Genomic DNA, 26,413 nt, shown 5'->3' with positions numbered 1-26,413 from the left:
CTGCGAGTCTGTTTGATAGTAAGAGAAGCTAGAGTAGAGATACGCTTGTTGAATATTTGATATTCTAACTATTTGATTGTCTTTTGTTATATTTCCTAGAGTATCTCTTTGAAACAGCCTAGTGAAACGTGGGTCCATGTCGGAGTCCCGTTTTAATACTACAAATACTTTAAAGCTAAGTTATATATTAAAGGGTTCATAATAAAAAAGAAATGTCTAAAAAGTGTCCTAAATGGCTACTTGGACGATCAAAAAGCCTGATCGTCCAAATACCTATAACCAAAGCTGGTTTTTAGACGTATCTAAAAACAGCTTAGGCCTTTCTCCTGCCTCTAGACACACAGAGAGAAAAGAGGTGTGTTTAAAGGAGGGGAAAGGGCAGGCAGTGGGTGGGAGATGGGATGATCTACACCTAGGCGTACAACAGGTATAACTAAAACATTTACAGGTTGCCTAGTCGGCACTTAGACCTTTTTGACTTAGACGAAGTCAAACCAGGTCTAAGTGCCGAAAAAGGGGCCGCTGAGCTGATGGCCACTGGTGCCATCAGTTCAGCGGCCCAGCAACCTACCCACCGTAAGCATCGCGGCAGGAGAGATGCCTTATCTCCCCTACCGTGATGCCATCACTCCTCTACCCGAAATGCCACGACCCGCAGCAGGAGAGATGCCCTATCTCTCCTGCCGCGGGTCACGTCAGCTCGGGTAGAGGAGTGATGGCATCGCGGTAGGGGAGATAAGGCATCTCTCCTGCCACGATGCATCATCCCCCCACACACACAAATAGAACATCGGGGCAAGAGGGAGCCTAAGCCCTCTTGCCCCAGCGATTATGCCCCCCCGATGACATCGGGGCAAGAGGGAGCTCAAGCCCTCTTGCCCCGGTGATCTTAAACCCCCCCCCCCCCCGCTGAGTACGAGCAGGCCAGGAAGGAGCCCAAGCCCTCCTGGCCCCGGCGACCCCCCTCCAAAAGTAACAGGCCAGGAGAGAGCCCAAGCTCTCCTGGCCCCGGTGACCCCCCCTACTGGATTGGGCCAGGAGGGAGCCCAAGCCCTCATGGCCCCGGCAACCCCCTACCCCCCACCCCCCACTACAATATGGACAGGAGGGATCCCAGGCCCTCCTGCCCTCAACACAACCCCCCTCCCCCAAGACCACCCCCTAGAACACCTGATCCCCCTGCCGACCCGTGACTCCCCTGGCCAACCCCACGATGCCCCCACCCCCACCCCTTCCACGTACATTTAAGTTGGCCAGACGGACGGGTGCCAAGCCCGCCCATCCGGCAGGCCAGCCGGGTCCAGAATGGGGCAGGATTGGCCCAGGTGACAGAAACCCCACCCACAGATGGGGCTTGAGGTGCTTGGGCCAATCAGAATAGGCCCAGGAGCCTTAGGCTTTTCCTGTGGGTGGGGCCTTAGGCACATGGGGTCGCTGGGGCAAGGAGAGCTTGGGCTCTCTCCTGCCTCATTCCTTTCAGAGGGGGGGTCGCCGGGGAGAGCTTGAGCTCTCTCCTGGCTCATTCCTTTAGAAGGGGGGTCGCCGAGGCCAGGAGGGCTTGGGCTCCCTCCTGGCCTGCTCGTACTCGGCGGGGGGTGGGGGTAAGATCGCCGGGGCAAGAGGGCTTGAGCTCCCTCTTGCCCCGATGTTGGGGGGGTTGTGGTCGGACGGGGCAAGAAGGCTTGGGCTCCCTCTTGCTCCGATGTTGTCGGGGGGGTCGCGGTTGGACAGGGCAAAAGGGCTTGAGCTCCCTCTTGCCCCGATGTTGTCGGGAGGGGGGGTCGCGGTTCGACATGGCAGAAGGATTTGGGCACCCTCCTGCCTGGATCATTGTGTGTGGGGGTTCTGTAACCAGTGTTGTTTTTAACAGACACCGGTTACAGAATCCAACTTTTAGGTGAAGGACTGGCTCCTCCTTCGCCTAAAAGCCCTTCTGTTGGACGTTTGGGGCTTAGGCGTTTTTTTGGTTCATTATAGGCAAAAAGTGTAGATGTCGTGGGGGTGTACTTGTAGACGTAGTGGTGATCTGGGCGTTTAGTAGAGGCAGGCCATAATCAAAACAAGGACGTTTGTTTTGGTTTTGGACTCTTTCCCTGCTTCTGCTTTGAACGTTTAAGGACTTAGGCCAAAAGGGGACTTAGACGGTTTTTTTGATTATGCCTCTCCACATTATTTATGATTACTAAAAACATTTTAAATGATAAAGAAATAGATTTGAGTGGTAGGCAGAGGGATAAGACCAATGAGAAGGCTAGCTACACTGAAATTCTGTACTTTCAACAGATTTATTCTGTACAGAAGTAGCCACTGAGGTCATATCCCATAACCAGAATATAAGACTGTATGAAGAGAAATGAAAAGAGACATTTGAAAGGATTAACAATATAATTTTCAAGTAAATCATAATATATCAGAAGACTTTGGAAGATCGTTGATGTTAAAGAAACTCCTTGATAATATATAATGAGGATATAGTAAATAGGTGGTGATTTTCTGTTAATAGCCATGCACTAATGGTAACATTCGTGTATAGCCATTATTTGGGGACATGGCAATTCCACCATTTTCTGGCTGAAGTAAAAAGAGACCTTAGCATATGGGAATAGCCTATATAGGATATGCTAAAGCCACTTTTTAATGCAACAAAATAAAAATAACCCTATATGTATTTATATATTATGTGAGCTGATTTAAATTATGAAATCACTTTCATAGGCTTTTTATGTTTTTTAACTCAAATAGTGTTAAAAACTAGTATTATCAATTAATCAGTCAATAAATCATATACGGTATATCTATCAATTGCATTTACCTACAATAAATCATAAACTCTATTTATGCTGAAATTCTCACCCATCTTAATCTGAGCCAAAAGTCTATATAAATAATCTCACTTTCCCTATTTTTCTAAACACCAAATAGCAGGACCCCAGCTGAATCTTCACTGGCAAACTGTTCCTGAGCATTGGAGCAAAACAGCTAAATGCTCATTGCCAAGAGCATGTCAGTTTTGCAGATGTCAAAGCAGAAATTGTTAACACAGCCTGCTGCCAAGATCTAAGCACTGTCTAGAAAGAAAGTACGACAGTAAATCTGCCAAATACCTAGGGGTAGCTATGTGAAGGCACTTAAAAATAATTGACAGCACTTTAAATTTTACATGGAACTCCACTGGCAACCAGTGGTGCTCTTTCACTATCAGAGTTATAGTATATGATCATTCTTCCTCATTCTTGTCAGGAGGCAAGCTGTTGTATTCTGTTTAAGTTGTAACCTTCTCAGACCAGAAATAGGAAGACTTTTACAGTATATAGATATGGAAAAAAATATTTTTGACTAATAACTAAGGAATGAATCACCATAACACAATATTTTTTTATTAAGAAAGATATGCAGCTGAAGTATTTGTTGCAATTTGGAAAACATGCTATGGACAATCATTCATATTTCATTCTGCATCAATAGTTGAGGGTCCTACATACCTTTTTAAACTCTTAACAACTTACCTGGATGCTAAATCAATTTCAAGCACAGAAAAATTTATGCCTTGGTTCTTCCTTGTCTATTCATTCACAGGGCTTCCATATTAGATTCAGCTTAAGCATAACTTGATCCAATCATTCTGAAATTGTCCTTCAGTTATTATTCTGTAATCCCTATTAAGCTATCTCAGTCAACAAATAATATAATTTGAATATCATCTGTGTATTTTAAGCACTATAGATCAAAGTGGCAAAGGAAGCAAGATACAAATTAAAAGCAATGGTGACTGTACCAAGCTTTGAAGTATGGCACATGATAATCTTCTGAGGAATGACTTCTACTTCTGCACCCTCACTGCAAATTATCCTCCAAAATGAGATCATTTGTAAGACTATTCTTATCATCAATCTGTGATCAATGGTGTCAAAAGCAACACATAGATCAAGTAGTACTTACCTCCCATGCAGGGCAGGATTAACCAATAGGCCAAGTAGGCACGTGCCTAGGGCCCAAAATGGTCAGGGGGGCCCAATGAAGGAAGGCATCAACATTGTTTTTCCAACGGCGATGGGCCCCTCCAGCATCGATCGGCAATGCGGGCCCCCCCGATCAGCAACGGGGCCCCACCCTGAGCAGCAACCCCCCCATCGACAGAAAGTAAGACAAGCAAGCAATGTTGGTAAGAAAAGCAACGGGAACTGTAATTGTGCAAGCGGTGATGCTTGCCCAAAGCTTCCCTCTGACGCAGCTCCTGTTTCTGCCTGGGCGCATGGTGGGGTAGGGTGGGGCAGGGGGCCCAGTGTACTTGTGTGCCTAGGGGCCCTCGATGAATTAACACTGTCCTGCTCCCATGTGCTTTGCTCCATTTTTAAGGAATAATGAGTGAATTCTCAAAAGGTTACCTAAAGTTAAACACCAGGATGATGTTGCACTAAGATTGGTTTCTATATTGGCAATTATGTGTTCAATTGCAGTCCTAAGTTATATGCCTAATTTTTGGGCAAGGGCATAATGTTAACTTAAAGACTGGTGTAAATGCTTGTGCTTAGCTGCTGTCAGTTAGACATGTAACTAATACAGTCAAATCTCGGTTTGCGAGTGTTTTGCAAGACGAGCAAAAACATTTTCACAAATCGTGACTCGCAAAATGAGCATTGATTCGATTTGCGAGTCCCCCCGCCTGTGAACCGGCATCGCCCACCCCCCCACCCACAAACACCACCCCCCTTGCGAGAATCGGCATCCCTCGTCCGCACTGAAGGCATACCCCCAATCTGGCACCGGCACGCAGCACCAACCCACAGGAGATGCCAGTGCCTGTGCCTGAAGATCCTGCCTCTTCTCGGACTGGCCTTGAGCATCTGTTCACGTGGGGCAGCAGGCGTATGCAAGGGGGGGTGATGCCAGTTCACAGGGGGGCAGCATTTGCGGGCAGGGGGGTGATGCTGGTTCGCGGGTGGAGGGGATGTCGAAGTCCACCAGTGGCCTCGGAGGTAGGGGGATCTTTTGGGGATGTGGTGGCGTGGGGTGGAACAGTGCCGGTGACCGGGGGAAGGGGAGGTGGAATGAATCAAGTGAGTTTCCCTTACTTCCTATGGGGAAATTTGCTACGAGTAATTTGGTTTACGAGCATGCTTCTGGAACGAATTATGTTCATAAACCAAGGTTACACTGTATTTTGTAATCCATGCTCAAAAGTGCTAGTCACACAAGTGTCATACCTAGCATATGTGACACCCGTGGCCCATCATTTTTTGACACTCCCCTCATCTATATGAACATAAGAACTGCCATCTCCGGATCAGACCTTAGGTCCATCAAGTCCGGCGATCCGCTCACGCAGAGGCCCAGCCAGGTGTAACCTGGCGAAAACTTAGTCACCCATATCCTTCTATACATCTTTTGAGGAGATGTGCATCTAACTTGCCCTTAAATCCTAGAACGGTGGGTTCTGCAGCAACCTCCACCGGGAGAGCGTTCCAGGTGTCCACCACTCGCTGCGTGAAGCAGAACTTCCTGGCATTTGTCCTGGGCTTGTCCCCCCTCAGCTTCAGTCCATGACCTCTTGTCCTAGTCACATTTGACATCGTAAATAACTTTTTATCCTGCTCTATCTTGTCGATTCCTTTTATTATTTTAAAAGTTTCAATCAGATCCCCTTGCAGTCTCCTCTTCTCAAGGGAGAATAGTCCTAGTTTTTTAAGTCGTTCTTTGTAGTTCAAGTTCTCCATACCTTTAACTAGCTTCGTTGCTCGCCTCTGCACCTTCTCCAGCAGTTTTATTTCCTTCTTTAGGTAGGTAGACCAGTGTTGGACACAGTATTCCAAGTGTGGTCTGGCCATTGCTCTATAAAGCGGCATTATGACCCTCTCCGATCTACTTGTGATTCCCTTCTTTATCATATCCAACATTCTATTTGCTTTCTTTGCAGCTGCCGCGCATTGTGCCGAAGGTTTCAGGGTCCTATCTATCAGTACCCCCAGGTCCTTTTCTTGTTCGCTTTTACCCAGAGTTGCACCTGACATTCTATACTCATGCTCCTTGTTCTTTCTGCCCAAATGCATTACCTTGCATTTTTCCACATTAAACTTCACTGCTATTTCTCTGCCCATTTCTCTAAATGGCTCAAATCTCTGTGTAGTTCCTCGCTGTCCTTTTGTGATCTGATTGCCCGACATAACTTCGTGTCGTCTGCAACTTGATTTTACTGGATGTTTTTTCTTCTAGGTCATTGATGAAAATATTAAATAAGATGGGCCCAAAAACCAAGCCCTGGGACACACCGCTAGTCACCTTCTCCCAGTCTGAGAGCTTCCCATTTATGCCCACCCTCTGTTTTCAAGCCATTTTCCTATCCACCTTAATATGTCTCCCTCTATTCCGTGGTTTTGTAATTTCCTGAGAAGTCTTTCGTGTGGAACTTTGTTGAACGCTTTCTGGAAGTCCAAGTATAATATGTCCACTGGATCCCCATTATCGATTTGTTTGTTTACTGTTTCAAAGAATTGTAGTAAATTTGTCAAGCATGACTTCCCTTTCCTGAAGCCGTGTTGACTGGCTCTCATTAGGTCGTGTGTATCCAATTACCGGACTATGCTATCTTTGATCAGTACTTCGACCATCTTTCCAAGGACAGACGTAAGACTCACTGGTCTGTACTTGCCCGGTTCTCCTCTTGATCCTTTTTTGAAAATTGGGGTGATGTTTGCTATCTTCCAGTTGTCCGGTATCTGTCCAGTTCTAATTGACAGGTTAGCAAGGTCTTGCAGTAGTTCTCCGATTTCTACCTTCAGTTCCTTTAATACTCTCGGGTGAATTCCATCCGGTCCAGGTGATTTGTCACTTTTAAGTTTGTCGATCTGGTAGTATATCTGGTCCAAATCCACTTCTACTGTGGTGAGGCTGTCTTCTATTTCTCCCTTGAACACTTTCACTGCTTCAGGTATTGACGTAGTTCTTCCTTCGTAAAGACAGACGCAAAGAAGAAGTTCAATCTGTCTGCAATTTGTTTGTCTTCTTTGATGTACACTTTTCTTCCCTGGTCGTCCAGCGGACCCACTGCCTCTTTTGCAGGTTTTTTCCCTTTAATGTATCTAAAAAAGGGCTTGAAGTTTTTTGGTCTCATGCGCTATTTTCTCCTCATAGACCTTTTTGGCATCCCTCACCGCCTTGTGACATTGCAAATGTCTCACTCCCGGCTCATCACATATTAGCTTTCCCATGTATTCACCATTATAGGACCCCCAGGTACCCCTGAAGAAGACTTTTTGTTGAAACACGGATCGTGTTGAGTCCTGCAACCTTAGCGGACTAGGTCCTTTAAGGTTTTTATGTGGATTACTTTACTTTTCTGTGGATGATTTTAGTATACCTTTGGAACTTTGACATTTTCAAATAAAGTCCATTGAGGAACATCGTCATTCTACAGAGTTTCTTTTGGTTTCCCTAAGAAAAGGCAATATCTTAAACAGTGCAGTGAGCACTAGAACACTAACACATACATTGTAAAACTAAACAAGCTAAACAAACCAGATCCTGCATAGTCAATTGATCCTATACAGTCAATGCCAACAGAAGACCATGTCCTTTTTATACATATAGAACAGAGATCCACCCTTGCCCAATATGGAATAATCACAAACTAAAAATAGAAATATGTAGACAAAAGTTAAACTGAACCGCCAAGAAACCAGATTCTGCATACAATGCAACACTACAACACCACAGAAAGAATGATACATGTCCCCTAATACTGTGCAAAATATAAAGATAGTAGATGTAAATTTGAAAAAAATAGATACATAATAATAAGCACTTTAGAAATTAACAAATAGAAATAAAACAACTAATGAGAAATAAGAAAATAGCATTTTATTGGATTAATTCATTTTCCAATTAGCTTTCAAAAGCCAAATCTTTCTTCAGAACAGTACAGTATACTGCTGTTATGGTATCCTATCCTGACCTGAAGAAAAGGGTTTAGTCCCCCCTAAATTGCCTTATTTCCATTTCCTATTTATTAACTTTTATCAATATAGTTACAAAACTATTTCATTCTAAGTAAAGCAACAAAAAAATCTTTCTACCTTTTGTAGTTTCTGCTTTAATCATCTTCTCTTCACTCTCTTCTTTCTATACAGCATTTGTCCTCTCTCCCTTCCACGCAACATCTGCCTTCTCTCCCTTCCATGCAACATATGCCCTCTCTTTGTCCCTTCCACCCAGCTTCTGCCCTCTCTCTCTACCCTTTCCATCCACTGTCCACCCTCTGTGCCCCTTCCATCCACTGTCCACCCTCTCTCTCTTCCATATGGCATTTTCCCTCTTTCTATGTCCCTTCAATAAACTGTATATCCTTGCCCATTCTCTCCTTTGTACATGATTAATTTCAGCTTCACCCCCTCTCCATTTTTCTGTCTCCACTCCCTCCCCTATGCTTTGGTATATCTCTCTCTCTCTTCTCCTTTCCTTCCATCTTTCCTATCCACACCATGGTCTGGCATCTCTGTAACCTTCCCTTCCCTCCCCCATGCCCTGGCAACTCTCTTCCTCCATGCTATAGCACCTCCTACCCATCTGGTCTGTCATTTGTCTCCTTAGTTTCCCTTCCCTCACCCATACCCTGGCATCTCTCTTCTCTCTTTTCAACTCCTCCTCCATTATCTGACATCTCCTCTTCTTCCTTTCTCTCCCTCTCTCCTTCCTTCCTTTCCCCTTGTCTTGCAACTGCCTCCTTCCCTCCCCCTCTATGCTCTGGTATCTCCTTTCCTTCTTTTCTTTCCCTCCCTCCCATGGACTTGGTATCTCTGGTTCCTCTCCCTTGTCTTCCGTCTCCCTCCTTCCCTCTCTCTCCCCAATTGGGTGCTGCAGCAGCAGCATTTCTCTCTCCCCCTATCCCTTCCCTGTGCAGCAGCAGCATTTCTTTCCACCCCTTCCCTGTGCAGCAGCAACATTTCTCTTCCCTGCCCTGTGCAGCAACAGCATTTCTGGCTGGTTCCTTGCTGCTGCCAGTTTTCCATTCAAAGCCATGGGCATCGACACCTCGCGTGATCTGTGGCTGCATCGTAAGCCTTCTCTCTGACATTGTGACATCAGAGCGAATGCTTCCGACATAATTGAAGATCACGGAAGGAGCCAATGCCTGTGGTTTTAAGCAGAAAAACACTGTTGCAGGGGAGCCAGCCAGAAGCTAAACACTCGCCAGAGAAAGCACAAGCTGGACCACGGACACCCCTGATTTAAAGGTTACTGCTGTTTCTGTTGCTGCTGCTGGTTGAGGAAGGCAGCAACGGAAGAATAGGGAGGTTGGCCAGCTGTGCACCCCCTTGGGGCGTGTACCTGGGGTGGACCGCTCCCCCCTTGGTACACACTGAGTCACACTCCAACCCACCCTTGCCCCTCCTAGTTCTTCTCCTCCTTGTAGTTGTATATCTATGGATTTTGTACACATAATTTGCAGAATCGTGACTGAGATTAGCTATGCACATAATTGTCAATTAGTACTAATCAGCATAGATTAACAGCAATTATAGCCAATAGTTGATTGTTAACACTAATTAGCTACTAATTAGTAAGTTATAGCACTCATGTTTTAAGCATATAGACATCTCAAAAGGCCAAAATGGACATCCATGGGCTTAAAAGTCTAAGCTGTGGCGTACCTAGCATATGTGACACCCGGGGCCCATCATTTTTTGGCATCCCCCCACCTGTACGAAAAACATGATTTTTAATAACAAGTCACACGTCACGCATGAGTACCTAGGAAAAGGCAGCATCTTACATATGCAGTGAGCAGTACAATATCAATACACCCATTGTAAAACTAAACAAGCCAGACTAGTACAGATCAGTCCTACACCGTCAATCCTAACAGAAAACCATGTATTTCGAACACACAGAACACAGAAAATACCTTCGCCTAGTATGGAATATGTCATCACAAACTAACCCCTCCCTCTTTTACAAAACTGTAGTGTGGATTTTAGCCACGGTGGTAACAGCTCTGACGCTCATAGAATTCTGAGCATCAGAACTGCTACCATCACAGCTGGCGCTAAAAAACGCTCCACAGTTTTGTAAAAGGGGGGATAAAATAGAAATACATAGAAAAGGTTAAATTGAACCAGCAAGAAGCTGGACTCTGCATACAATGCAACATATATTAAAAAACAAATTAAAAAACAATTTTATAGTTTGGAACAAGAAATAAAGATATTAGAATAAAAATTAATTGATAAATGGTAATATTCTACATTACAAGACCTCTTGAAAGTGAAAGTGAAATATAATGAGATTTCTTCTAAATTGATTAGAAAAGACTTATTTTCTCAACAGGCATTGTATTATGGAAATTCAAATAAGGCGGGAAGATTATTGGCAAATTATTTGAAAGCAAAAAAAAGGAAAACTAAGATAATTGCAATTAAAGATGGTAAAGGGAATTCTTGTTCTCAAATTGGTTCTATTTTAAAACAATTTTTAAATTTTTATAGGGATCTATATTCTTCTGAGCCTTATTTAGATAAAGAAAGGGATGGAATATAATTTTTAAAATAAATTAAAGGGCCTATAAATTAAAATTAAAGGGCATATAAAAGAAAATTTAGAAAAGCCAATATCAATAAATGAATTGCAAATAGCACTGAAGTCCCTTAGAGTTGGATCCGCTCCAGGTGGAGATGGTTTTACAGTAGAGTTTTATAAATCATTCCAAATTACCCTATTGCCATAACTGTTAAATTTATTTCAGTCTCAACTAACTAAAGGTTGTATTACAGGTACTATGGCAGAATCGTTAACTATAGTTTTGCCAAAGCCAAATAAAGATCCCACATTGGTTTCAAACTACAGGCCTATTTCCTTAATTAATGTAGATGGAAAACTTTTAGCTAAAATAATGGCTATACGTTTGGCTAAAGCTCTCCCTTTTATTATTAGAATGCACCAAACAGGATTTGATGCTCAGAGACATTCTTCTAACAACACTAGGCTTGCCTTACATATATTGAATTTGTCAAAAGTCTTAAATGATCCGGTTTTTTCTGTATCCCTGGATGCAGAGAAGGCCTTTGATAGTGTGGAATGGACCTTCATGTATCAAGCGTTGGAGTGGTTTGGTATTGGTTCAGGATTTATACAAATGGTTCAAACATTGTATAGTTCCCCTGTTGCTAAATTGTATATTAATAATAATTTTCAGAAGGTTTTAGATTGCAGAGGGGGGTTAGACAACGTTGTCCCTTATCTCCTATGCTTTTTGATATTGTATTGGAACCGTTGTTATTAGCTATTCAGCAAGCGGAGGAGATTCAGGGTATTCCTCATAGAGATCAGGAATATAAGGTCTCGGCTTATGTGGATGATATTTTGCTCTATTTGAGAAATCCTGAGACAACCATTCCGTGCTTACTTGAAATGATTGAGAAATTTGGAAAATTTTCAGGTTACAAGATAAATTGGAGTAAATCAGAAATTCTTTCACTCAATGTTCATTGTACAAAGGGTTTGTTTGATTCATTTCCCTTTCTTCGGAGGGAGGATGGAATAAAGTATTTTGGCATTTGGATTAAAAATATGTTGGAAGAAACAATGAAAATAAATGAAAAATCGTTATTGCAGAAGGTTACAGAAATGTGTGAGCAATAGAATCATTTACATCTTTCATGGTGAGCGAGAGACCAAACTATTAAAATGATGATTTTGCCTGTGGTTCCTGCACCATGAGGCACGCGTGTGAGCCCTGCTCCACCCCTCTCCCGAGCCAGGGTAATCTTCTACAGAACATCGCTCCATCGGGAGCCATTGTCCCGCCGGTTCCTGCACCACGAGGCGCGCGTGTGAGCCCCGCTCCATCCCTCCCCCGAGCCAGAGTAATCTTCTACAGAACATTGCTCCATCGGGAGCCATTGTCCCGCCGGTTCCTGCACCACGAGACACATGTATGAGCCTGCTCTGCCCCTCCCCCGAGCCAGGGTAATCTTCTACAGAACATCGCTCCATTGAGAGCCATTGTCCCACCGGTTCCTGCACCACGAGGCGTGTGTGTGAGCCCGCTCTGCCCCTCCCCGGAGCCAGGGTAATCTTCTATAGAACATCGCTCCATTGGGAGCCATTGACCCGCCGGTTCCTGCACCATGAGACATGCGTGTGAGCCCTGCTCCACCCCTCACCCGAGCCAGGGTAATCTGCTTAAGACACTCACCCCAACGGCGCGCAGCCATTTGGTGTGCCGGCTGAGGCGCTCGGAAAAGGCGCGTGCGCCTTAGCACGCGCCTTTGTGAAGCGACATTGTGAAGAGTCAGTCAATCGCTGATAAAAAAAAATAATAAATAAAAAAATTCTTTGACCTGCACTCTACCCATAAGTGATCAATATCACAGCTTCTCCCCAGCAGGAACTAGAGGTAAGGTACTTCTCTGCCCTGCACAATAATCACAAACTAATTCTGCTATAACTCCAGCCCAACCACAAGCTCATATAGTTATAACTCCAGCCCAGCTAGAAAGAGAGTTAAAATACTTTCTTTCACGTCAACGCCAGCTAGAAAATCGCAATGGCAATCCACACCTCTGTTCTCATACATGTCCTCCTTCTGCTCTCCCTTCTCCTAACTAACTGGAAAACAGCAGGATACCAAATATTCCCAATCCCAATAGTGTCAGCAACCTACAGACTAGTCCAACCATCCAGAAAACTTCTCCTTCCCAGAAATCTGATACCCTGTCCATTGGTTCCCCACGAAAGTATCCCCCCCATCAGAGGTAAAAGGCTACTTCCTAAATCCAAGACATCAACTAAAAAACCTCGGACCCCTCCAAGAAACCTCCTCCACCAAAAAGATTACTTCTACTCCTCTCACAAAATACACCTCTATAGCCTGTGCGTACAAGAACATAAGATCTATCAGCCCTAAGGCTGACCTTATCAAGGACTGGTTAGTTAAAGATCAACTAGGTTGCCTCTTCCTAGCCGAAACCTGGCTAACCTCCGACTCTGACCCATGTATAACCGAATTATGTCCCAGAGGATACAAACTAGAGCTAGTCTGTCGGCAAAACAAATGAGGGGGAGGACTAGCTATTATAGTAAAAAATAACTTTAACCTAATAGTCCTAGATAATTACTCCTCCCCCCACGGACCTTCTAGCCTGCCAAATATCCGATGATACACTTACAAATACCATGACTTGCCTTCTCTGCTACATTACACCAGGAAAATGGAACGCATCAAAACACGAAGACTTCATCTTCCAGAACTCTCTTACCTCAACTTATAACCTGCTCCTAAGAACATAAGAACATAAGAAATGCCTGCACCGGATCAGACCTGGGGTCCATCCAGTCCGGTGATCCGCACATGCGGAGGCTCAGCCAGGCGTACCCTGACGCATACATTAGTCACTCGTATCCCTCAATGTGTCCTGCAAGAAGATGTGCGTCCAATTTTCCCTTAAATCCTAGAATGGTAGTTTCTTCCACCATCTCTTTCGGGAGAGAGTTCCAGGCGTTCACCACTCGCTGTGTGAAGCAGAACTTTCTGACATTTGTTCTGGCCGTGTCCCCTCTCAGCTTCAGGCCATGACCTCTGGTCCGAGTCTGGGTCACATTCGCCAATGTGAATAAAGCTATTTCTTGCTCTCCATCCTTTCCCCCTGCTGGTGAGTGAGCTTGCTCCATTTTGTCGATTCCTTTTAGCAATTTAAAAGTCTCTATCAGATCCCCTCTCAGTCTTCTCTTCTCAAGGGTGAATAATCCCAGTTTTCTGAGGCGATCCTTGTAGCTCAAGTTCTCCATACCTTCTACTAGCTTCATCGCTCGCCTCTGCACCTTCTCCAGCAGTGTTATATCCTTTTTCAGGTATGGAGACCAGTGTTGGACACAGTATTCCAAGTGTGGTCTGACCATTGCTCTATAAAGCGGCATTATGACCTCCCTTGATCTACTCGTGATTCCCTTCTTTATCATGCCTAACATCCTGTAAGCTTTCTTTGCCGCCGCTGCGCATTGAGCCGACGGCTTTAGGGTCCTGTCTATCAGTACCCCAAGTCTTTTTCTTGTTCGCTCTTCCCCAATGTTATACCTAACAGTTTATACTCATGCTCCTTGTTTTTTCTGCCCAGGTGCATCACTTTGCATTTTTCCACATTAAAACTCATCTGCCAATTTTCTGCCCATCTCTCAAGTTGCTTCAAATCTCTCTGAAGTTCCTTGATGTCTTTTTGTGACCTGATTGTCCGGCATAGCTTTGTGTCATCTGCAAACTTGACAATAACACTGGTCGTTTCTTCTTCCAGGTCATTTACGAAGATATTGAATAAGATAGGCCCAAGAACCGAGCCCTGAGGCACACCGCTAGTTACTTTTTTCCAGTCTGAGTACTTCCCATTTATGCCCACTCTCTGTCTTTTTTTTTTCCAGCCATTTTCCTATCCATCTTAGTATATCCCCTTCTATTCCATGACTTTGTAGTTTTTTGAGAAGTCTCGCATGAGGTACTTTGTCGAACGCTTTCTGGAAGTCCAAGTATATTACGTCTACCGGTTCTCCGCTATCGACTTGTTTGTTCACTCCCTCAAAAAATTGAAGTAAGTTGGTCAAGCACGACTTTCCTTTCCTGAAGCCATGCTGACTACCTTTCAGCAGGTCATGGTTATCTAGATGCTGTACTATGCTGTCTTTAATCAAAGCTTCAACCATTTTCCCAGGGACCGATGTGAGACTCACAGGTCTATAGTTTCCCGGTTCTCCCCTTGATCCTTTTTTGAAGATTGGGATGACGTTCGCTATCTTCCAGTCTTCTGGTATCCGTCTGGTTCTAATTGACATGTTAGCGAGGGATTGCAGTAGTTCTCCGATTTCCACCTTTAGTTCCTTTAATACTCTCGGGTGAATTCCATCTGGGCCAGGGGATTTGTCACTTTTTAGTTTGTCAATCTGATAGTATATCTGGTCCAGATCCACCTTCACTGTGGTGAGGCTTTCCTCTATTTCTCCCTTGAAAATTTTCACTGTTTCGGAGACATTAACCTACACCTTAAAGACCATACCTCTAATCAAGTAGATGATTTACTCACCTACCTCGATGCTCTATCCTATCAAATCCTCAACCACCAACCTACGCACGAAAAAGGCCACAAACTAGATAAAGCTGCATACATGACCCAAAACTCCCACACTACAGACATCCACATCTCCAACGGAGCCTGGCATCCCTCCCTCTGGTCAGACCACTACAAATATACCTTCAATATCAACTGGGCACAAATCAACAAAAAACCCGAACCCCACAAAATCTCCTTCAAAACCCGCCAAAAAATAGATCCCACCTCATTCTGGGACAAAATAGACCCCGCAATCGACTCCGTAAACCCTAAAGAATTCATAAGCCACTGGTGTACCTTAAGCGAAACAACACTGAATGAGCTAGCACCAAAAAAACAAAAAATCAGAATCTGCAGACCATCTGACAAATGGTTTGACACCGAACTTCTCCAACTAAAAAGGCACTGTAGACAACTCGAAAGAATCTATAAAAAACAGAACCAAGTACAAACCAAAGTTGCATGGAGAAATCTAATCAAACTATACAAGCTTAAACTTAAGGAAAAACGAAAAGCTTACTACTCCAAACTAGTTGGCACCGCAGCCCCAGACACAAAAATACTCTTCAACTTAGTAAAGAACCTCACTGACACTAAACCATTCCTAGCCACTCAAGGACATCACCCACCTACAGCCTCCCAACTAGCAGATTACTACATGAGCAAAATCACCACAATTAGATCCACCTTCAACAACTCACCAACATACCTCGACAAGATAAGAACACAATAGCCACAATAGCCGACAGAACCTGGACCACCTTCCCACCAGTTCAATGGACCGACCTTGACTGACTCTACAAAAAATACAGCAAAGCATCATGCGATCTAAATAACTGTCCCTCATACCTCCTAACAAACGCTACCCCCAAATTTAGAGCCAGCCTCATGCAATGGATTCATAACATACTCAAAGAGGGTCAATTTCCACAAGATCTAGGCGAGATTATAATCTACCCACTATTGAAAGACCACAAAGGCCCAATAGACACCCCCTCCAACTATAGACCTATTGCCTCAATCCCACTATACGTTAAATTAATTGAAGGTCTAGTTGCTCAATACCTCACCAATTACTTAGAATACCATAACCTACTTCACCCCTCTCAATCTGGATTCAGAACCAACCACAGCACAGAGACACTACTAGCAAGCTTACTTGACACAGCTCGACAATACCTTAGTAAAGGAAAAAGGATATTGTTAATTCAACTTGATCTCTCTGCTGCATTTGATCTGATAGACCACACCATACTTCTGCAGATACTAGATGCCTTAGGGATCTCGAGTGTGGTTTATAACTGGTTCCAAGGATTCCTTCAGACAATAACATACAGAGTGAAGTCAAACGATCTTAAATCTGACCCATGGTCTAACCCCTGTGGAGTACCACAAGGGTCACCACTGTCGCCCATGCTCTTCAACCTCTTCCTATCCTCCCTTGGTACCACTCTAGATACCTTAAATGTAATATCATTCAGCTATGCAGATGACATTACCATACTCTTCCCCTTCGACTCCCTAGATCTCACCACAACTTGTAACCTGAAAGCAACACTGGAAGCAGTGGAAAAATGAATGCAGGTCCACAAACTGAAGCTGAACTCGGACAAAACAAAATTTCTACTACTTGAAAAGGACAAAATCCAATCCATATCTGAGTTAGAAATAAATGCCACCAAATACCCCATACAGGCCTCTCTCAAAATCCTTGGAGTGACGATAGACAGATGCTGCACAATGCAGACCCAAATCAACAAAACGACTCAAAAAGCATTCCTCACCATTAACAACCTACGAAAAATAAGAAAATTTTTCGACAAAGAGCACTACAGAATCATAGTTCAATCACTTGTCCTAGGACTAGTGGATTACTGTAATATCCTCTACTTACCTTGCCCCACAACCTCGATAAATCAATTACAGTCCATTCAAAATACAGCTCTCAGGCTGATCTATTCTCTTGGAAAATTTGACCATATCACCAATGCCTACCTTGACTCCCACTGGCTACCGTTATGAGCCCGAATTCAATTCAAATTATATTGTCTATTATTCAAAGCAATAAATGGAATTGTTCCCACCTACCTAATCAACCGCCTAATTAGAAACCTTTCTCCCAGACCTAGGAGATCCCAGATCCTTTTCTCTTACCCACCACTCAAGGTCACTCAGCGCAAGAAGATGTATGACGACCTCCTAGCAACGCAGTCAGCTAAACTGGACCCCTCCATCTCCAACCTGCTGACAGCAACAGTTGACTTTAAATCTTTTTGAAAAGAAATCAAAACTTTGCTATTCAAAAAATATATCCAGCCTTCTCAACCCTCCCTCTCTTCTCCCTCCTTCCTTGCAATTCTCCCGTCGTCCTCCTTCCCTCTTGTAACTCCCCTTCTATGACTCTAACCTGTAACCTTCCCCCTCAACCGCTACTCCCCTAAAGGTATTCCTCAAATTTCTCCCCTTCCTCTTTTATTCTAAAACCTCTCCTATGTATCCAATCATTAATTTGTAACTTCCTGGTAATGTCCAGTTATCTTCAAATGTAATCTGCCTAGAACTGCAAGGTACAGGCGGAATAGAAGTCACTAATGTAATGTAATGTATGTTGCCGGTTTATTTTCAAGGGTCCTTTTATAAAAAATTAAATAGCATTCTTTTAAAATTTATTTGGCTGGGTAAAACTCCTAGAGTGGCCTTGGTATCTTTACAAAGACCAATTTCAGAGGGAGGGGTAAATTTTCTCAATTTTTATAGGTATCATCAAGCCTATATTTTGCGCCAGGGTATGTATTGGGTCCTCCCAGAGCTCATGGAAAAACTCCCAGATTGGTTGTGGTTAGAATGGCAACTCATGTCTCCATTGCGCCTTTGCCATGTGCTCAGTATTAAAATGCCTAATTACAGTAAAGATAACAGAATATTAGCTGATACATGGAAAACATTGGATTATGTAAGCAATTTAACAACTATTCCAATTTACAAATCTACAAATCAATCTATATGGGTGAACTCCAAGATTCAAATTGGCGTAGAAAGGCTCGTCTGGAAGCATTGGATGATAGCAGGAATACGTATATTAGATGATGTTCTTTCTAATGGTAATATGCTTGAATTTTCACAGTTGCAACATAAATATGGACTTAATAAATCAGAAAGTTTTAGATGGTTGCAACTGAAGCATGCCATTCAGGCAGGGTTCCCTGACCGGAAAAACCTTAATAATCAATATAGTATGGAGTTCCTATGTTTTTAGGCAAACTTCTTGGGTCACCAGGCCGCCCAGTGGTATAAATTATTAAATGGACATTAAAAAGAAATTAAACACTGGTCTAAGAAACATTTGGAGCATTGAGATTAAGCATCAAATTACTACATCTCAATGGCCACGAATTTGGTCTTGGAGGATGAGATGTACAGTGTCAGCATCTATGAGACAAACTTGTTTTTTTCTGTTACATAGAGCATTATGGACCCCTGTTTGGTTACAAAAATTGGATAGCTCTATGTCTAATAAATGTTGGCACTGTCATCTAGAAGCAGGGACTTTAGATCATTTATTATTCTATTGCCCATTTATTATGAATTTCTGGAAATCAATTTGGGACCAAGTTAACTGTTTATTAGATAATCCAGTGGCATTATCATATGATACTGTGCTATTTGGTATGGCAATGAGAGCAAAAAGCCAGATTTCTACAAACAATAATAAATTATTATTCATAATGACTGGTGTTGCCATTCAACAAATTACATATAATTGGAAAGATTGGAGTAGATTAAATTAAAATACATACATAGTAGATGACGGCAGATAAAGACCCGAATGGTCCATCCAGTCTGCCCAATCTGATTCAATTTAAATTATTATTTTTATTTTTATTTTTATTTTTTCTTAGCTATTTCTGGGCGAGAATCCAAAGCTTTACCCGGTACTGTGCTTGGGTTCCAACTGCCGAAATCTCTGTTAAGACTTACTCCAGCCCATCTACACCCTCCCAGCCATTGAAGCCCTCCCCTGCCCATCCTCCTCCAAACGGCCATGCACAGACACAGACCGTACAAGTCTGCCCAGTAACTGGCCTAGTTCAATCTTTAATATTATTTTCTGATTCTAAATCTTCTGTGTTCATCCCACGCTTCTTTGAACTCAGTCACAGTTTTACTCTCCACCACCTCTCTCGGGAGCGCATTCCAGGCATCCACCACCCTCTCCGTAAAGTAGAATTTCCTAACATTGCCCCTGAATCTACCACCCCTCAACCTCAAATTATGTCCTCTGGTTTTACCATTTTCCTTTCCCTGGAAAAGATTTTGTTCTACGTTAATACCCTTTAAGTATTTGAACGTCTGAATCATATCTCCCCTGTCTCTCCTTTCCTCTAGGGTATACATATTCAGGGCTTCCAGTCTCTCCTCATACGTCTTCTGGCGCAAGCCTCCTATCATTTTCGTCGCCCTCCTCTGGACCGTCTCAAGTCTTCTTACGTCTTTCGCCAGATACGGTCTCCAAAACTGAACACAATACTCCAAGTGGGGCCTCACCAATGACCTGTACAGGGGCATCAACACCTTCTACCTTCTACTGACTACGCCTCTCTTTATACAGCCCAGAATCCTTCTGGCAGCAGCCACTGCCTTGTCACACTGTTTTTTCGCCTTTAGATCTTCGGACACTATCACCCCAAGGTCCCTCTCCCCGTCCGTGCATATCAGCTTCTCTCCTCCCAGCATATACGGTTCCTTCCTATTATTAATCCCCAAATGCATTACTCTGCATTTCTTTGCATTGAATTTTAGTTGCCAGGCATTAGACCATTCCTCTAACTTTTGCAGATCCTTTTTCATATTTTCCACTCCCTCTTCGGTGTCTACTCTGTTACAAAGCTTGGTATCATCTGCAAAAAGGCACACTTTTCCTTCTAACCCTTCAGCAATGTCACTTACATACATATTGAACAGGATTGGCCCCAGCACCGAACCCTGAGGGACTCCACTAGTCACCTTTCCTTCCTTCGAGCGACTGGTGTAGGAGAGATAAAAATGAAGAGAGCAGTGAAGCTGGAATGAATCATGTAAAAAGGAGAGAGGAGGCACAAGCTGGATGAAAAGGGGAGAGGGGCATAGAAAGAAGACAGATACCATATGAAAGGGGGAGAGGATGGAAGGGGATGGAAGTGGCAGATGCTGGATTGAAGAGACAGAGAGGGCAGGCGCTGGAAGGAAGAGAGTGAAAAGAAGATTGAAAGCAGAAACCAGAGAAAACAAAAGGTAGAAAAAAATAATTTTATTTCTATTTTGTGATTAGAATATATCAGATTTGAAATATATATCCTGCTAGAGCTGGTATTAGACATAACTGGGGACTGCAAAACCCAGGCAGTGCTTCTTTAGCTTCCAGCTGGCTTAGGGCGCTCTCTGACCAGGGGGCAGTTGCCCTAGTTGTACTCTCCTAAAACTATTCCTGTCATGTGTGACTGCAGTATTCTGTTAGCATGATATTACTGTGTAGCATTCTGTAATAATTTGGCTTGTTCAGTTTTCTTGATAGTAGAGGGGATATATGTGAAGGGGAGGGGAGACAGGGGTTTTGTTGATCCTTGCTCTGAATTATTTGTATTTATAAAATGACAATTGTACAGAATATTGTTTCTTTTTATACTTTAATAAAATACATTCAATATAAAATCATAACTGAGGCTTGGGTGGATGGGATCAGATGATTTGTGGGGACCGAGCTCGCAGAGATGGGGCGGAAATGGGGTTTTTAAATTTTAGTCCTAGTAATTTGCCGGTCCACAAAATAATTCTTTTTTTTCTGCCGGTCCACGAGTGTAAAAAGGTTGAAAAACACTGTCCTAGGCCACCATAGCACAAATTCCTGTATTATGCTTCTGCTGTGCACAACAATAAACAATAAACACTGCTGTCATACTTTTTTTTGTCCCCTTCTGATTTCCTGATAGCACCCCCCTGGACAAAAGTAGATCCGTCTACCTGGCCCGCGGCCACAGCCAGCAATATACTAGGTGCGTGCCTCTCGTCTCCTGACTCCTTCACCAAGGCCCACCTTGTCTCCACTCCGATTGGCTTGGGCTTAGGGTGCCTAGCCAATCAGGAGACACATCACTTGCCTGCCACTGAATCTGCGAGAGCGGGTCGGCCGGATGACGTCACCACGTCTCTAGGAGGACAGGACAAGAGGAGCAGCATAAGAACATAAGAAATGCCTTCACTGCATCAGACCGAGGTCCATCCAGTCCGGTGATCCGCACATGCGGTGGCCCATTTAGGTACTCCTTTATGGAGCCCCAGATTTACCGTATCCCCCAATGTGATTTGCAAGAAGGTATGCATCCAACTTGCGCTTGAAACCCAGAACAGTAGTCTCCGCCACAACCTCCTCTGGGAGAGCATTCCAAGCGCCCACCACTCGTTGTGTGAAACAGAACTTCCTGACATTTGTCCTGAACCTGCTGCCACTCAATTTCAGGCTATGACCTCTTGTCCGTGTCACATCTGAAAAAGTCAGTAATGCTGCTTCCTGGTCTATTTTGTCAAATCCTTTTAATATTTTAAAAGTCTCTATCATATCTCCTCGCAGTCTTCTCTTTTCGAGGGTGAACAGTCCCAGTTTTCCGTGGCGTTCTTTGTAGCTCAAATTCTCCATACCTTTGACTAGTTTCGTGGTTCGCCTCTGCACCCTCTCCAGCAGAGTTATATCCTTCTTAAGGTATGGAGACCAGTGTTGGACACAGTATTCCAAGTGCGGTCTGACCATTGCTCTATAAAGTGGCATTATAACATCTTCTGATCTACTCGTGATCCCCTTCTTAATCATGCCCAACATCCTGTTTGCTTTCTTTGCCGCCGCCGCACATTGAGCCGATGGCTTTAGGGTTCTGTCAATCAGTACCCCCAAATCTTTTTCTTGTTCGCATTTAGCTAATGTCACCCCCAACATCCTATACTCGTGTTCTTTCTTATTCTTTCCTAGATGCATCACCTTGCATTTGTTTATATTAAAATTCATCTGCCACTTTGTCGCCCATGTTTCCAACTGGTTCAGATCCTTCTGAAGATCCTCACAGTCTCTTTGAGAGCCAACCGCCCGACATAGTTTTGCATCATCTGCAAACTTTATTATATTGCATGATGTTTCCTCTTCCAGGTCGTTTATAAAAATATTGAACAAGATAGGCCCAAGAACCGAGCCCTGGGGCACGCCGCTAGTCACTTTCTCCCAGTCCGAGAATTTCCCATTTATGTTAACCCTCTGCATTCTATTCTCTAGCCATTTGCCGATCCATCTGTGCACTTCTCCTCCTATTCCTTGGCTTAATAGTTTCTTCATAAGCCTTGCATGTGGGACCTTGTCAAACGCTTTCTGGAAGTCCAAGTAAACTATGTCCACTGGATCTCCACTATCCATTTGTTTGTTCACTTTCTCAAAGAATTGAAGTAAATTTGTCAAACATGACTTCCCCTTCCTGAAACCGTGTTGACTATCCTTTATTAGGTTGTGATCTTCCAAGTGCTGTTCAATGTTGTCTTTGATTAGTGGTTCAACTATCTTCCCAGGAACCGATGTGAGGCTCATAGGTCGGTAATTTCCTGGTTCACCTCTTGATCTCTTTTTGAAAATTGGGATGACATTTGCTATCCTCCAGTCATCTGGTATTTGCCCAGTTTTAATTGACATATTAGCTACGGATTGTAATAGTTCGCCAATTTCCTCCTTGAGTTCCTTTAATACTCTCAGGTGAATTAGAGAGTTGTGCAGGGACAGAAATCCCACCCGTCCCCACCAAAGTCTCACCCGTCCCCACCTGTCCCCGTGAGGAATCCCACCCGTCCCCACCCGTCCCCGTGAGGAATCCCTCCGTCCCCACCCATCCCCGCGAGGAATCTCCTCCGTCCCCGCCCGTCCCCGTGAGGAATCTCCTCCGTCCCCGCCCGTCCCTATAAACTTCAGAAATAGTTATTTCATTTAATTATGCTACTGAATGAAAGGCTCTGGTAGAAACCCATTTACAAATAAGCAAAAAGACTTTATTAATTTGGAAATATTAATTGGGAAGAATACATACTTTGTAAACGGGTTTCTACCAGAGCCTCTTTTGTTTATAAATTTTTATCAACACAACTAATATACTACTTTATCCTGAAGCAAAAAAAAAAGAAATATAATTCTTTTCCTACCTTTGTTGCCTGGTTTCTGCTTTCCTCATGTTCTCATTCAGTTCCTTCCATCCACTGTCTCTCTTCCTTCTGCGTCTTCCATTTGCTCTGTTACTGTGCCTCTCCCTTTCTCCCCCCTTCCAAATTGGTCTGGCACCCATCTTCTTCCCTCCACTCCCCCCATAGTCTGGCATCTCTGTCTTCTTCCCTGCCAGCGTCTTCTCCCCACTCTCTCTTCCCCATTTCCTTTCAGCGTCCTTCTCCGCCCCATCTTCCCCATGTCCTGTCAGCATCCTTCTCCCCCCTCTGTCTTCCCCAAGTCCTTTCAGTGTCCTTCTCCCCCCTCTGTCTTCCCCATGTCCTTTCAGTGTCCTTCTCCCCCTCTGCCTTCCCCATGTCCTTTCAGTGTCCTTCTCCCCCCTCTGTCTTCCCCATGTCCTTTCAGCGTCCTTCTCCCTCTCTGTCTTCCCCATGGCCTTTCAGCATCCTTCTCCACCCCCCCTCTTCCCCATGGCCTTTCAGCGTCCTTCTCCTTCCCCATGGCCTTTCAGCGTCCTTCTCCACCCCCCTGTTTTCCCCATGTCCTTTCAGCGTCTTTCTCCACCCCTTTGTCTTCCACAAATGCTTTCAGTGTCCTTCCCCCCCCCCGTCTCCCCCATGGCCTTTCAGCGTCCTTCTCCACCCCTTTGTCTTCCCCTGTATTTTCAGCGTCCTTCTCCCCCTCCTTCTCTCCCGCCCCGGGTGCAGCACAGCCGGCCAGGTCCCCTTACTTTTGTGCCGACAACAGCCCCGGTCTGACAAACCTCCCTGCCCTTAACCGCGAATCTAAATTTCCTTCTTACAGCTGCTGTAAGAAGGTAATTTAGATTTGCGGTTAAGGGCAGGGAGGTTTGTCGGACCAGGGCTGTTGTCGGTCGGTCAGGAAAGCGCCACAAAAGTAAGGGGACCTGGCCGGCTGTGCTGCGGACCGCCCCCTCCCTTGGTAGCCACTCGAGCCGCGAGGCTACTCCTCCTTACCTACCCTGCCTGCAGCACAGAGCCGAACGGAAGTCTTCCCGATGTCAGCGCTGACGTCGGACGGAGGGAGGGCTTTTTTTAAGCCATCCCTCCCCTCCGACGTCAATGCTGACATCGGGAAGACTTCCGTTCGGCTCTGTGCTGCAAGCAGAGCAGGTAGGGAGAGAGAAAAGCTGCGCGACAGTACATCCAGCCCCGCGACCCTCGGAGGCGTCGCCACGGGATCCCCGCGACCCTAGGGGGTGTCCCCACGGGATCCCCGTGACCAGAAGGGGGAACCCACAGGATTCCCGTCGTCCCTGTTCCCGTGCAGCTCTCTAAGGTGAATTCCATCCAGTCCAGGGGATTTGTCACTTTTTAGTTTGTCAATCTGAAAATATATCATGTCCAACTCCACATTTACTGTTGCAAGGCTTTCCTCTATGCCTCCCGTGAATATCTTCCCTGTGTCTGGCATTGTTGAAATGTCCTCATTTGTGAAGACCGAGGCAAAGAATGAATTTAACCTATCGGCAACCTGTTTGTCTTCTTTAATTGACCCTTTCCTTCCTTGGTCGTTGAGAAGGCCCACTGCCTCTCTTGCTGATTTCCTTCCTTTTATATATCTAAAAAAGGGCTTGAAGTTTTTGGCTTCTTGCGCTATCTTTTCTTCATAGACGTTTTTGGCATCTCTTACCACTTTATGACACTTTTTCTGGTCGATTTTGTGACAGTTCCAGGCCTCCGTCGTTTTTTCTCGTTTCCATTTTTTAAATGAGTTCCTCTTCTCCCTCACTGCATCTTTCACCTCTTTGGATAACCAAGCTGGTTCACCTTTGTTCTTTTTTCGCCTTCCCTTGGATATCTTTGGTATGTGAAGATTCTGTGCTTCTGTGATGGTGTTTTTCAGTAGAGACCACGCTTGATCAACTGTTTGGATTCCTCCTTTTCCCTTCTTGAGCCTTTTTCTAACCATGGTTCTCATGCTGTCATAATTCCCTTTTTTGAAGTTAAAGGTTGTGGCTTTAGTCTTGATTGGTTTCCTCTTTCCGATGCCAATGGTAAAATTGATCATATTGTGATCACTTGTCCCTAGCGGGGCCGTAACCTCTACATCTGCTGTCCTTCCTGTAATGCAATTTATGACTAAGTCCAGGATTGCATTTCCTCTTGTCGGTTCTCCTACCATTTGTTCAAGGAAGCAATCTCCTATCATTTCCAGGAATTTTATCTCCCTGCCGCAGATTGATGTTCCCAATTTCCAGTTTATCCCCGGAAAGTTGAAGTCTCCCATGATTGTCACATTTCCTGATTTACATCTACGATTAATTTCCTCCATCATTTCTTTGTCTGTTTCCTCGGTCTGTCCTTGTGGTCGATAATAGAGGCCAATTCGTATATCAGCTTCTTTTTGTCCAGGAATCTTTATCCAGAGTGACTTTAGTTTACCGTTTGCTTCCGCCTCTCCTTCTCCAACAGACTCTATTTCCTCTTGGACATACAAGGCAATACCTCCCCCTTTTTGCCCAATCCTATCTCTTCTGTATAGTTTATATCCTTGCAGTGCTGTGTCCCATTCATTTTCTTCATTCCACCATGTTTCTGTTATTCCTATGACATCCAGTTGTTTTCTTCTTGCTAATTCTTCCAGTTCGCCCATTTTGTTTCCTAAGCTTCTGGCATTCATGTACATACATTTAAGTTCTGTTTGTGCTAATTTACTGGATTTAGTGGTCCTCACATCCTTTTTTATATCCCTTAGACCTTTTTCATTGCCTCTTGTATTATCTTCATGTTCTTGCCCTATATCTTTGCTGTTGCTTGAAGTTTCCTCCTCAGGATATCCTGGTGTCCGGGCCATCGACAGGTTGTCGACTGTCAGCTCTCCCCTGAACTTTAGTTTAAAGCCTTCTCAATGGACTTCTTTATGTTCTCAGCCAGGACTCTCGCTCCCTGTTTGGTGAGGTGTAGTCCGTCCTTTCTATAGAACCTGCTTCTTCCCCAGAATGTTGTCCAGTTTTGCACGAAGTCGAAACCCTCTTCTTCGCACCAACGCCTCATCCAGGCGTTCACAGCTCTCAGTTCATCTTATCTCATTGCGTCCGCTCTCGGTACCGGAAGGATTTCCGAGAAAGCCACTTTCACCTCCC

This window comes from Geotrypetes seraphini, chromosome 6 (assembly GCF_902459505.1).
Source record: "Geotrypetes seraphini chromosome 6, aGeoSer1.1, whole genome shotgun sequence".
Classification (NCBI taxonomy): domain Eukaryota; kingdom Metazoa; phylum Chordata; class Amphibia; order Gymnophiona; family Dermophiidae; genus Geotrypetes; species Geotrypetes seraphini.
Note: the sequence above shows the minus strand (reverse complement) of the source record.